Source organism: Coffea arabica, chromosome 2e, assembly GCF_036785885.1.
Source record: "Coffea arabica cultivar ET-39 chromosome 2e, Coffea Arabica ET-39 HiFi, whole genome shotgun sequence".
Taxonomy (NCBI): Eukaryota; Viridiplantae; Streptophyta; class Magnoliopsida; order Gentianales; family Rubiaceae; genus Coffea; species Coffea arabica.
Window position 1 is genome coordinate 69,637,142 of NC_092313.1, and position 14,430 is coordinate 69,651,571.

The 14,430-nt window shown below is 37.1% G+C and overlaps 1 long non-coding RNA gene across 1 annotated transcript; it reads right to left on the reverse strand.

The window, feature by feature from the left end:
- Positions 1 to 7,471: 7,471 nt before the first annotated feature.
- On the reverse strand, positions 7,472 to 14,028 carry LOC140037048 (uncharacterized). Its single transcript, XR_011840922.1, has 2 exons — positions 11,720 to 14,028; positions 7,472 to 11,313 (listed from the first exon to the last, which is right to left on the reverse strand). It is a non-coding gene; the product is annotated as an uncharacterized lncRNA (long non-coding RNA).
- Between the last annotated feature and the right edge of the window lie 402 nt (positions 14,029 to 14,430).

Sequence of the window (14,430 nt, forward strand, 5' to 3'; positions counted from 1 at the left end):
GAACTTTTTGAGTAGTAAAATGTGTATATTAATTGTTTCTAACTTTTAATTATTTTGATTCTTTTACTAATACAACCTATATACATACATAAAGGGTATTTATGGTATGAAAGTTTCATCTTTCTCCTTAAAGTACTTTTTTAATGTTACTTTTTCTAACTTAGACTAATTTTGTTGTAAAAACCTTAATCGCATGGGAGGTTTGTGTAATTTTGCAAATTTCAAGAGAGGCTAGTAAAATTGTCAGAAACCTTAAGAGAGGTTTATGAAAATATTTCAAATTTTTATGCAAACAAGGATTGTAATTTTTCGCTGAAAAACTTTTACATTTTTGTTGAACACATTTCCCAATCATATTTTTACCTTACATACATTAAATCGCTACGGTACATTTTCTATAAAACTCCTAAAAGTAGCAATCCAAACAAGGTCATTGCAATTTTTTGTAGAAAATTTTTACGTTTTTAATGAACACATTTCTAAATCAGTTTTTTACCTTATACACATTAAATCGCTATAGTATATTTTGCTACAAAATTTTTTAAAAATAGCAATCCAAACGGGATTCTAAGGCCATTAACTTTATGAGTGGATATTAATATGGCAATTAGGGGTGGACAAAAATATTCGCTAATTCGAAGATCTAATCCGATTTGAAAATTAGGATATCCGATCCGTACTATTTGACCAAATCAAAAGATGGTCGGGTACCCACTTAGATGCGAAGCGGGTAAGGGTCACATAATTAAAAATGCGTGGCAGTGCCCAAGTACTCTTTAGAAATTGCAAAATATGAAGTAGATATTATTAGTTTATAATTCTAGGGCTTCAAAATGAAAAGTTGTAGGAGTTAAATCGAAAGAATAAGTTGGTAATCTCTATAGGTATTTATAATGACCACATAAAACTCTTAATAGCATCAAAATGATGCTATGATATATCAAAGTAAGAAATCAAAAGGAAAATCAGGGGAAGGATAGAGGGAGAATCAGTTGTTTATGTTTACAAAGCCAAACTTTACAATAATGCACTCATTAATATTAGTCTAAGTAATTAAGAAATCCAAATCAGGCATAAGTACAAGAAAAACAACTGTGAAAAGTTAACATTGCAATCCGAAATTACTCTCCTTTGTATATGTTTAGGACAGATTCAGCAATGGCTTCCCTTCCATTGCATCTAATCGCATCCTTATCATGTCGTAGTTAGTATAAGTGGATTTTCTAAAATCAAACTGCATTTCTTGAAAAAGAAAATCTTCAATTGGAAAAGAATACAAGATAATGAAATTCAACGAAATAAAGGGTATAGGAGAAAGAAATTTTTAATTGTCAATTTAGCTAAAGTGTATATACCCCTAGCAAACATAGCATGCTAAGCTAATAATATAATCCATCATTGAAAATTGACGGGTTCTTGTTATAAGTACAGGTTTATATCTAAAATACACCTATTTGACTGCAAGTATACAGGTCAAATAGTAGTTTAGGGAATATATCAGGTCAATTCCACGAGGAACAACAAATGCAAATACTAGAGCTTTACTTGCTCTATTATTTGGACTAACTATCAAATAAAGCAATAGAAATCACAATACTTACTAATCAACTATCTTAACTATATGTAGAGTCTACTTATGGCACAAAAGATACAAATGAATAGATTTACCTCTTATTACTACTCTTGTTTAACTAGGGATTCATTTTCATATTTACCAAAACTCATTCTCATGATGTAATGGGTTAGACTAGTTTAGTTTTTCCTATTTTCATGGTGAATAACTAGATCTACTCTTGTGTTTTTTATTGACATGCGCGGGGTATACATATAACATTTAGCTCATCCACAATCAATTTTTACATTTATAAACTCTTAAATACCCCCACACGCATCGCAAGTATACGAATCGTGAGCGAGTATAGGGTATTAAAGGTCGATCCCACAGGGAAGAGGCAACTACCGGTGTTTTTCGAATTCCTTTATTATCTAGACTACCATAAACATAAAATTAATGAAAATAATACTAGAAAGCTCCTAGAGATATGGAATTCCTTACTATACTTGCAAATGAGATTACCGGTTAAGTGAATCCTATTATCTTGGCTAGTTATGGCGTAATTTCCTAATGTATGTGAAACCTACTCTCGTAGTGAATCAATTATACTTGTAGCTAAGTCATACCTACTCTCGTGGTTATGAAATTAACTACAAGGTCATTTCTTCTATGAAATTACATGAAACAAGTCACTTAAGCCACAAAGGTGCACCTCTACTCTCGTGAGTGTACTCCCTAGGTTTATCACTTTCTTAAACTAATGTTAAATTTCAATTCTCATTGTAAATTTAACACCTTTAGATAATCACAATTAATGGCCGGTTAATCATGGTTAGAAGAGCAAAAGTGATAAATAACTTGCTTAAAATAATATCATCACATAACCAAATACACATCACTAACAAGATATAGCAAGTTCAACCATAACTCTAGGCATAAATTTTAACTAAACATGAAAATAAGATCCAAACTTGTATTATAGTTTAGCACGAAATCAAATACAAAAGAGAAAGTGATAGGAGAGAAATCACCCTTGTCACATGAGATTCAAACTCTCCATCTTTACTCCTCCAATCTTCATCCAAATCTAACTACAAATACAAGAAGGAAACACTACACTAACTAATCTATACTAACCTAACTAATGAACTAAGGAAACTCTAGTGAAAGTTACATTTTTTGTGAGTTTCTCTAGCCTTCCAAAGTTGTCAAAATATCCTCCAAAGGCTTCTATATATAGAGGATTCAAGAGCCAAATGAGTTGTTTCTAGTTGTCATTTTTTACTCTTAAAACTCTCTAAGTTTGCTTCTCAAAGTTTCCATACTCATTTGATCATTTCCAGTTGGAATCTTTGCAGAAAAAGTGGTTAAAAAGGTTGTGTGAAAATAGCACAAGTTGCAGAGGAAGTTGCAGTCGAAATCTACTAAAACGCGGGTAGAAAACGCGGCCTGTGCCCGCGTTTTAGCCCCCGTTTTGATCTTTGCAGTTTTGCACTTTTCTGGGCAGAATTCATCCTTGCTTTGTTTTTAGTCCAACTTCAACTGATAATTGCTCAATGTTAGAGGTTGAACTAGCTCTTGTGTAAAACATGAAAGTTGTAGCCCATTGAGTTAGCTTTCCATTGCATAAGAATCATCCAATTTGGAGCTCTTTGGACCAAGAAATGACCAAACTACCCTTAACTAGTCAGAACCTTGTTTCAGCTTTCGACCATGAACAAGCACTTCTGTATTTTGGCTTTTTGACAAGGAGGACAACTGAACTGGACTTCGATGTCTTCATACCAAATGTAAATATGTCTCTTAGCTTCAAAATGATATAAGAATCACCTCAATACGATCATTGTAGCTCAATATATAGTCAAAATACCACAAGGTGTCAAAGCTGGAAAACCTTTCTTCTTTTGTTCTTGATTGCATTTCCTATCTTGCACTTCATGTCTTCTTTAAACTACTTCAAATCATCATCAATCATCCAATTATCTTCTCCAATCACTCCATTTGACGATTGAATCATTAAACCTACAAAAACATGAAGTTTTCACCATAAAAATCCATAGAAATGCAATCTTTGCCACTTAAACCACAAAATGCATATTTTCACTAGAATCTTAGTTAATTAGCTATAAAACTAACTAAAACACACCAAAACTAAATAATAAAACACACTAAAAATACGTAAAATATCTATTTGTCATTTATAAAATGCAAGATAATCCACTCAAGTGCACCTCTATTCTCATGAGGCTACTACTTAAGTTCCATTTATGTTGTTCCATCATTATTATCAATTTTCATTGAATAACAATAACTGAAAACTTGCTATTGGTGATCAAGCAATAACAAGTGATACGCATGCATAAATGGACAAGTTAATGTAAGAGGTAGCAAGTGTAAATCATATTCAACTCACATTAAGTAGTTTTCATCTACTCTCTAGATTTAGAAATTTAGCTACTCATGGGATATAAAGCAAGAAAGAACATAACTTCATTGCATGAACACATATTGAATCACAAGTAAAGAGAAAGATAAAAAAAAGCTTAGGCAAGGTGATGAACAAGCTCCCAAATCTTCTATTTCTTCAACAAAATGAGTGTACAATGAATTCTCTAAGTTTTTCTTAAAAATTTCTAGCTAAAGAAAATAAGGAAAGACTATGACTAAGAACTATCAAGAACTTGCAAGAACTTTTCTAAGATCCCCCTTTTTCCTCACTGATTCTTACATATACAACGTTTAGAGAGTCGAAAAAGTAACAATTGATATGACATAAAGCTCCTTTTCTCTTCCCTAAAGAATCTTGAGCATGTGCAGCCGAAATTTTGATTGGAATAGAGTTGGAAAGTAATGTGAAAATAGAGCAAGTTGTAGAAAAACAGAGCACAATACGCGACCTCTAAATACGAGACCTAAGCCCGCATATCCAAGGTCGCGTATTCGCTTCTGAGACGTGTTCTTACTTCTTTTCTGCTTCAATCGATCATTAATATCATAAGCAAGATATCCAAGTGTTTGGTCATGCATTTCACCAATAATTCTTGCGTTTGATGCCCTTATACTTTCCAAATTACCGTTGAATGAAGTACTGATGAGTTCAAATTAAATCCATCTTAATCCACCGTTGATAATTCTCCTCAAATCCTGCAAATATAACCAAGTTTGCACGTTAAATTGCTTAAATGAAACTTGCAAAATTTAGAAGTTTGGAGAGCAAGTTACACCATAAAAAAACCTATTTTATACCAAAAATAAACATAAAATACTACTTAAAAACACACATAATAAACACTTATCACAAATTGAAATCTATGCACCTAAAAATCAAATATCGGCGCCTCCATAGCAGAGGTAAAAACAATTATATAGACAACAAACACGCTTTTCTTTTCAATTATGTGTAATTTCATATTGATCAACTTTGCCCATAGAAGGCCAAGAGAAAATGTATAAAGTTAGGAAAAAGATACTCCTATGTTCTAAAGCACGCCTCTAAGAAAAAAATATTTCCATTTCAAGGACAGTATACATGGGTGCATTACATTTGCAAAATTTCGAATAAATGATTCATTTATTCATGCTTACAAATGACTATTTTTTTAGTCGGGCTAGTCACTCCATTTGTACATTATTTTTGCTCTTTAAAGTTACTAAAGCTGTTATCAACCAAGATACAAAGCACTTAGCATATTTTAGACAAGCTTGTCTCTAGGAATAAATTTATTTATCCTGTCCTAATCATTCAAAAAATAGAGTTTAAATCATTTGTAGTATAGTTTAAAATTGAGTTGTTCAGTTTTCATTGTGCAAAATAGAGGAAGATAAGCAACGCAACCTACCAAACCAGATACATAGTAGCTGTGCAACCAAAATTAGTGCATTAGTTTAATGGCTCAATCTATCAGCCATTTACATTTATTGGCCATAGGATATTTTACCATCTCTTTTCTAGCTTTGATTATGTCATTGTTCTTCTTCTGAATAATAAAACCAAGAAAGACTAATTCTTGCTATCGAATATACAAATATGCGGATAGGATAATATTGTTAACACATGTAGAAATAATCAATCTTCCCAAGGAGCCTATACATCAAACAAACTAGGTAATAATAACAAAAAGTTAAGCTTAAGCACACAAAGATTGGTCCCACAATAGATAAGTTCAACCATTGAACTCTTGCTAGCATATCAACATCACAAGGTCCTAAAAATTTTTAGGGATAATTTCGAAAACCTCCCCTGAGGTTTCTAACAATTTCAATGGCCTTCTTTGAGATTTGTAAAATTACACTTACCTCCCTTGACAAAATTGTAAGCCCAGTTACTTACATCACAAGGGAAAAAATTATTCATATATCCTAAGACATTATGTCTTATTTGAAACTAATATCTAATAATGGAGTAATTAGAGCACTAATTAATTATTAGTAACTAATTTATGAAAATAATTGTTGAAAATTTCTGTAATGATGAACAATGACTTGCAATTACAAAATAATGCCAATTGATATATCAAATAGTGCTATTTTGTGATTGATAGAACTTAACAATGACTAGAAATCAGTTATACACAATGTTAGAAAAAGGGATTTGGTAGAAGAAAAATATACAGGACAAAAGAAGGTTGTTTATGAGGAAATTTTCTTTGAAACTCTTAAATCTGTGATAGTTTAAAGTAGGGATAATTGCAAAAACCTCCCCTAAGGTTTTTGACAGTTGCACTCACCTCCCCTGAGGTTTGAAAAATAGCACTAACCTCCCCTGAACTTAAGATTTTGATAGCAACTTCAGCCTATGTTAAAAAAAGTGCCATTAAAAAAGTCTTTTGGAAAGTGAGAGAATAATTTTGTTTCATTTGTACCCTTTTTGCCTCTTATGAGGTAGTATTAGTAAAAGAATGAAAAATATTAAGAGATGGAAACAATTAGTGAAACTCAGAGGATATATGTGCAAAGAGAACAATGGCAACAACAAAATCTGGAAGAAACAACAAATATATGTTTAGAAACATAAGGTTCTAAAGCACATAGAGAGACTGTTGATCAAGCACGAAAACTCACCTTTGATCAATGCAAGAGAGTTTCTTATTGTCGTATTTTATAGTATATTGATCTCACACTATTTACTGTATTTCATAAACAGCTATGTTCTACAAAAATTTTTAAAAATATCAATCCAAACAGGATTCTAGGGTCATTAACTTTATGAGTGGATATTAATATGGCAATTAGACGTGGACAAAAATATTCGGTAATTCAAATATCTGATCTGATCCAAAAACTTGGATATCTGATCCGTATTATTTGACTAAATCAAAAGATGGTCGGGTACCCACTTATATTAGGAATGAGTTAGACTCACATAATTAAAAATCCGTGGATACCCAATCCAACCTACATATATATTTTTTATTTTTTTATTTTTATACATATACTACAAAATAATAGTTTTAGAGTTAAATAAGCAATTTCATTGAACAAATTGCATTACAAATATGGAAGACTGTAATTTGTTTATAAGATTCATTTGTAGAAGTCACGATCTTATGTTTTTCTAGAAAAGAGTTTAATTAATGTGTAATATATATTTTAAAAAAAGGTACTACTTATTTCAAATATTCATTGATTTTGAATTCTTTTTATTTTTTTCCTTTTTTCTTGTATTTTCTTCACATGTTTGTTTCTTGATGTGAAATTTTTTTTTGAGAAAAAATCTTATGAATATGTAATAGACAAAATTTTTTTTTTTTTAGTTATAGATTACTAAATATCTTCGTACACAAAAGTTCAACCTAGTGCACTAGTTTACAATTATACATCGTTTAAGGATGGCCAAAATTTCTTGAATGAGGGTTCATTCTCACAAAGGTCATTCCCTCACTGGTATTGGGTGTAACTAAGTTTACCTCATTCTCATTCAGTAAAACCTTCTCAATTTTTTTTTAGAATGAATTATTGTTTTATAAACTCAAGAGGAAATCAACATGGTTGCACAATTTTGCAACATTCTCGGCTCCATCAACCCGCAAAGTTATCCTACTCTCCTCCTCCTGATCGAAGGCATGCCTAACCTATCTAAGCGAATTTTCCCGTGCGCCAAACTAGGAATTGCACTGAACTGGTCATAGATGCTCATAGTGCGATTGTGAGCAGAAGCGCCTACATTTGCTAGTCTGTCTGCCACCCTGTTACCTTTTCGATAACAATGATCAAACCCCGACGCATCCTCAGCCAAGCCCCAAATCTGTTCTATCTCCCTTCATATCACTCACAGGCACTGCAACCGTCTTTGAAGAATCCCAACTAGGGTAAGTGAATCCACTTGTATACTGACATTGGTGAACTCCTTGTGCTTGCACAGGTGGAGACCCGTTAATAGGGCCAAAGCCTCTGCCCGCAAACTAGTAGTTTCCCAAAAATACGCCGAAAAAGCAAATAATGGCAATCCAGAAGAATCACGTAGAATTCCTCCACCACCACTCACTCATGGGCTGCCCTTGGAGCATCCATGCGTATTTAATGTTAACATCCCTGCCTCCTTCGCCTTCCATCCCACTAGCTGGTAGCCATAGCGAGTTGGCGTTTGCGCTGTCCACTCATATAGCTGAGGAAATGTCTGCACCGCAACCCTCTGATTGAACTGGACTTCTATCACTGCTTTCACGTCCAAAAAAATGTCCTGACAAATCCTCAATATTCGCATCCGGATCCCCTCATAATACGCTTGATTCCGAACCTTCCAAATATGCCAGCATATATAGTTTGGAAGAACTAAGAAAAGGAATCGTCTTTTTTCTGTGCGTGGCGCAGACATCCACCATCCCGTTATCCGTGTCCGTAGTGAGGAGCCTAGCTATGCCATCCTACACAACCTATCAAAATAATCCCATACTCCCTTTCAATCTTACCCTTCGAGAAAAGATGCTCCAAGGTCTCAATCGATCCCTCTTGGCAGCACAAACATTTTGAGGTCAGTTGTACTCCCACCCTCCACAAAGTACCAGTTAGTGGCAATCTCCCCAATAGCAGATGCATCATGAAGAAAGAGATTTTCAATGGAATTCACGAATGCCATACCTGAGATTGTATTAAAGAATAGTTTCGAGACTGTCGAACCTCCTGAATGGCTGATGCCAAAGTGAACCTCCCCGATGCGGTCAGCCTCCATATAACCTCATCGCTCCCATCTCCCTCCGGGACCGGATATTATAATATTGGGTGGATAAACTCTTACAGAATATACTGGGTGAGCAAATTAAACTTCCATTCCCCATTCGTTCAGAAGTCCTTGAAGGTGAGGGCCGGATATACCGAAGTTTTGAGGCATAGAGCCCCACTGCCCAACCAGTTGTCATACCAAAAGTTACAAAACCCTACATTAACCAGCCATAGCATGGATAGTTCTACCAGTCGGCTTGTATTTAACATTCTTCTCCACGTCCCCGAGTCAAATCGTTTCCATTCCACCTGGCAAGGATGAAGCTCCCTGCAGTATTTTTCCCCGCATAAAAAGCGACACACCTATCCGAAAGTTCCATCACAATTTGCAAGAGAAGGCCGAGTAAAGATCCCGGAGCTTTTTGAACCCCACACCCCCTCCTGAACCGGAAGGCATAATTGAGACCATCTGATCCAATGAAACTTCATTCCTTCTCCTGATGATCCCCATAGAAAATTTGCACAAGCCTGCTCTATTCTTTTAAACACCGAGGCATGACACACGGCAGCTGATAATAAATGTACTGGAATGGATGAGAACACATGCTTTATCAAAACTATTTTTCCCCTCAGGAAAATCAACCTTGACTTCCAAGACATAATTCTAGCAAGCACAGTCTGACATACCTCATCAAAGTACACAGATTTGCTTCGGCCCAAATACAAGGGAAATCCAAGATAACGAATTGGAAACTCCTATCTAGTAAATTGCGTAAGCCGCTCAATCACCCTTCTCTGAGCTGTTGGTAGGGTCTTATGAACCAAGTATCCACTCTTTTGTGTGTTTACCAGTTGTCCTGATGAATGCTGGTAAGCATCAAGCACCTGCACTAGCCGTTTTAAAGCAGCAGTAGCCCCATTCGAGAATTAGCACGTCATCAGCAAATGCTAGGTGCATGACTTCCGGACATCCCATAGGGACTCTGAACACTACGAAGCCCTGCTGCACTACTAGATTATTGAGGTCTCGCGAGAGTATCTCCGAACCAATAATGAACAACACTGGGGGCAATGGATCTCCCTGCCGGAGACCCCTGCTAGATTTGAAGTAACCGTGGGATGTTTCATTAATGATAATTGAAAATCAGACGTTAGAAATTAACCTCCAGACCATGTCTATGAATCGCTCCCCAAATCCAAATTTGCGCAAGACAGAAATAATATGCCACCAAGACATTCGATCATATGCTTTAGCTATATCCAGCTTTAAGGCGACATTCCCTCCTCTTGATTTCTTGCCTATAAGCGAGATCAGCTCCTAAGCTAACAAATAGTTATCTGTTTTGTTTCGACCTTTGACAAAATCCGTCTGCTGGAGAGAAATAATTTTCGGTAGTACCGAGGCCATACATTCCACCAAAATTCTGGATAATAATTTATTGAAAAAATTGTACAGGCTAACTGGTCTGTATTTGGAGAAATCCTGGGGATTCGAACTTTTAGGTATCAAAACAATTGAAGTGGAGGTAATGAATCTAGGCAGTTCACTTCCACAGAAGAAACTCACCACCGCCTTATGCAAGTCTTGCGTAATGATATCCCATGTAAAGGTAAAGAATCTACCTGTAAACCCATCAGGACCAGCCGCACTCTCCCCATCCATAGTGAACACCAGAAGCCGAATGGCCACTATGTCAGGAGTCTCCTCCAACAATGAATTTTCTTCTCATGTGACCATTGTTGGGATTAACTGCAATAGCTCCCCCGGACTGGACTTCATAGACCCTGAAAAAAGATTCGAGAAATACTCGATTGCCTCCTTTGCTATGTCATCATCCTTCTCTAGCCAAATCCCATTTGAATTTTTCACCCTATGTATAGCTCCTTGTACTCTCTTTTGCTTGACAACCGCATGAAAGTACCTTGTATTGCTATCCCCACTACTAAGCCATTTAACCCTGGTTTTCTGCCTCCAAAATTGTTGTTCAACTGCCAGTGCCCTATTAAGCTCCGTCCGTGCCCTTTGAAGCTCATCATGTTCCTTCTCAGACTCAGAGTTTGCTATGCCGTTCTCTATCCTCAGAAGCTTGGCCTCCGCCTCTTTGACGGCATTAAAAACGTTGCCAAAGTGATGCTTATTCCATTGCTGAATCACCCTCCGAGTTGCCAACAACTTAGCACACAAAACTCGTAGAGGTGATCCCTGTACCACTTGGTCCCAAGTAACCCAAATGACGTCTAAGAGATCTAATTTGAATGCCCATATATTCAAGAACCTGAAAAGTTGCAGCCCATTATCCATTCTCGAAACAAAAGAAAGTTTCATCGGGGTATGATCAGACGGATGTCTCGCTAAATGGACAACAGAAATCATCGAGGCCAAATCTGTGCACTCTCCGTTAATTAGGCATCTATCTAGCCTCTTCCAAATCCTAACCCGTCCCCTCCGATTATTGCACCATATAAATCTCGATCCTGAAAAACCAACATCGAATATCTCGACCTCTTCCATGAATGCCAAAAGCTCAATTCCTTCGTCCATAAAGAATGGTCGCCCCCCTTATTTTTCATTAGCATCTACAATGACATTGAAGTCTCCCCTAACACACCAAGGCAGAAAGCGGGGTTTATCAGATAATAAATTTTGCCATAAATCCCGCCGTCCCTCTACCGAACACATAGCATGGACAAAATGATAAGATCAAGGGCCCTGGCAACCATGGGTGTTGGATAGACAGTGAAATATGCTGATTAGAGTTACCGACTACCGAACAAATAAACGGACAACTATAGAAAATCCAAAGATCCTCCGATATGTTAACAATGGCATAATCAAATGATAGCCTCATGCGAATATACTCGACTCGAGATACATCTAATTTTGGCTCAGATATTGCTACAAACTAGACATCATGCAAGCGAATTATTTTTTTCAATCTTCTTAAATTGGACGCTTTCAACACCCCTCTAATATTCCATAACAGTGTATTAATCATAACGTAATACCTGGAAAGAGTTATTGAGAGAAGTTGTGGACCGAAACTGTCTGTCAGCTTGAAGCTGAGCACGTAATCCCTTTCCCCTTGCCTTCCTACCATTCTTGGCATTCCCACCAACCGAATTGATGTTTAACCCCATAAGTGAGTTATCCAAATTCTCCTCTCGCATGACCACCAACCTTGGCGATAAATTACCCGCCACCAGGGGCAATTCAATCACTATCTCATCGACGCTAACATCACTGCCCTCCTTGTTTAGCTCCATTGCTCTCGCCTCATGCACTCCTAAGCCCTTTCATCACCACCCCGCTCCAGTCTGCTAGCTGGTTGTCTCCACTCCTCCTCCACTGAACCAGTTATCCCATTCGAGGTACCAGGTTGCTCTTCCGCAGGTTGCTGAACCGGACAGCATTGCTCCTGTGAAGCCGCATCAGCAACCTCCTTCAATGTCTCCTGCTCTGCAATTTCAAGATCACCTGCACCGAGCTGCTTAGCCACACCTCCATGTTCCCTCACCTCCATATTCACTGCCTCGCTCTATATAGCTGCCCCTGCTGCCATATTCCCATCCAGGCTGCCCATGCAGCTTATCTTAGCCCCAATGCATGGAACTGGATCCTCCCCACCTGTACGTTCAAGCACCACTTCAGGCCCTGCAACTGGGTTTTGTTCGGCACGCACCCTCCAATTTCGTCGGGTTTCCACATTTACAAGCTGCTCCACCGAGTTCTTTCTGCACTCCTCCACTGCATGGCCCAACCTCCAACAAGAGGAGCAATAGGAAGGTAGCCCCTCAGGAACAATTTTCTGCCAGAAATCCATCTCCCTTTCCACTGCTACCCACACCCTGGTGCAGATAAGCTCCAGCAAGTCTATCTCCACGCACACTCGTGCTACACTCGAACGCGATGTAGCTGCCGTCGTCGAATCTAGGAACAGAGGTTTCCCTACCGGTGAAGTGATTGAAAATAGCGAGTGCTTATCAAAGAAGTGAATGGGCAACGCAGGTAAAGAAACCCAGACCGGAACTAGCGACGACTCCTTATGGACGTGAAAATCTTTTGTCTAGTGGAAGACACGAATAGGAAACTTCCCCAACTGCCATATACCTCGCGTCCAAATTCTGTTGAAATCCACTTCCGACGCACACCTGAGGAGAACATGGCGATAATCTAACAAGCCAACAGAGATTTGGTCTTTTGGATTCAGCGTAGTAAAAAACTTGCGAATTTTCATCAATGAAGGCCTTCCATGAGAGAACTTTCTCACCAATACCCATCGATATGGTGCTGCCAGTTTTTCAGCATCTTGTTTGGAGAAGACCACCGCTGCTTCTCCTTTGTAAGTCGTCACAAGTTTCACACGGATGGGAGAAGAGGCAAGTTCAGTAAACAATTGGGAAAAGGACTTTCGCGCTGATGGAGACAGCCCTTGCCCCTCAGCCGAAGGCTGAAGGGCAGCCATAACTCACGGGCAAGCCCTATTTTTGACCAAAGAAAACTGGAAAATGAAGAATTGATGCACTTGTTCCTCTCTCGGCTTCAAAGCTGGATTTCCAGATTGTTCTTAGTTCAATACTAGCTGGAATTGGTGAAATGAGTAGCAGGCTGTCTCCCCAGCTTGTTAGTTCTCCTCTCTCGATTTTTGCTTTATGGATTAAATAGGATTTGGAGAAGTTTTGGCTGAAATAGAGTCACTCTCTCGGCTGACCAGGGATAGGAGGAAATGGGATTACTTTTGCTCTCAAAACTCTCTCTTTCTCGGCTGGTCTTTTGGAGATAGAATGAAATTGTTTTTGGGTGAATGGTTTGAGTGTTATGGCTGAAGGTTAGTGTTGTTAGTGAGAAGATTAGCTGAAACAGAGGTTATTGAGGCATATTAACAAACATAAACAAGGCAAAACTTAAGTTCTTACGGTTCATTAAGTTTGGACAGATATGAAATCCCAAATTTTACCAATAACCAGAAAGAATAGCTTTAAGATCAAAACCTTTCTCTAATCAATTTCATGAGTTAGCTATTGGAGAAACTGTGTACTAGATTTGGAAGGAAAGGAATAGACACGTGTTTAAACTTCCGGGAATAAGCACTGTTACTTTTAAATAATTTAACTCTCTGGCATGTATCAACAGACAAGTATTGCAAAACCTTTAATATACAAAACTAAATTTGTATAAATCTTTTTTTAAAATTAAATGATAAGTGGGGCAGGTACCCGTTGAACCAAACCTATCTCAACAAATACCCGATTATCAGTTACTCGTTGATATGCCAGATAGATAAGGGTTAGAAAATGGCAGATCAGCAAAGTGTGGGTCGGCTCAACCAAATGGTGCACGAGGTGGGTACTCGATCCGTGCCCACCCTTGATGGCAATGGATTGGAAATTTCCTAACAACAATAAATAAACTTTTATTTTGTATTCATGGGTAAGTAATCCAAAATCCAATTGTATAGCAAAGTATGAGAAAAAGAAAATAACATCATTGATATAACTTTATTTTAATTTAGTGTGTCTACTGATAAGTGCATATTTTGTGCATTTTAAGTGTGTTTTATTAATTAGTTTTGGTGTGTTTTCATTAGTTTTATAGCTTATGAACTAAATTTCTAGTGAAAATATGTATTTTATGGTTTAAGTGGTAAAAATTGAATTTCTATGGATTTTAATGGTAAAAATTTCATGTTTTTATAGGTTTAATTATTCAATCATCAAAT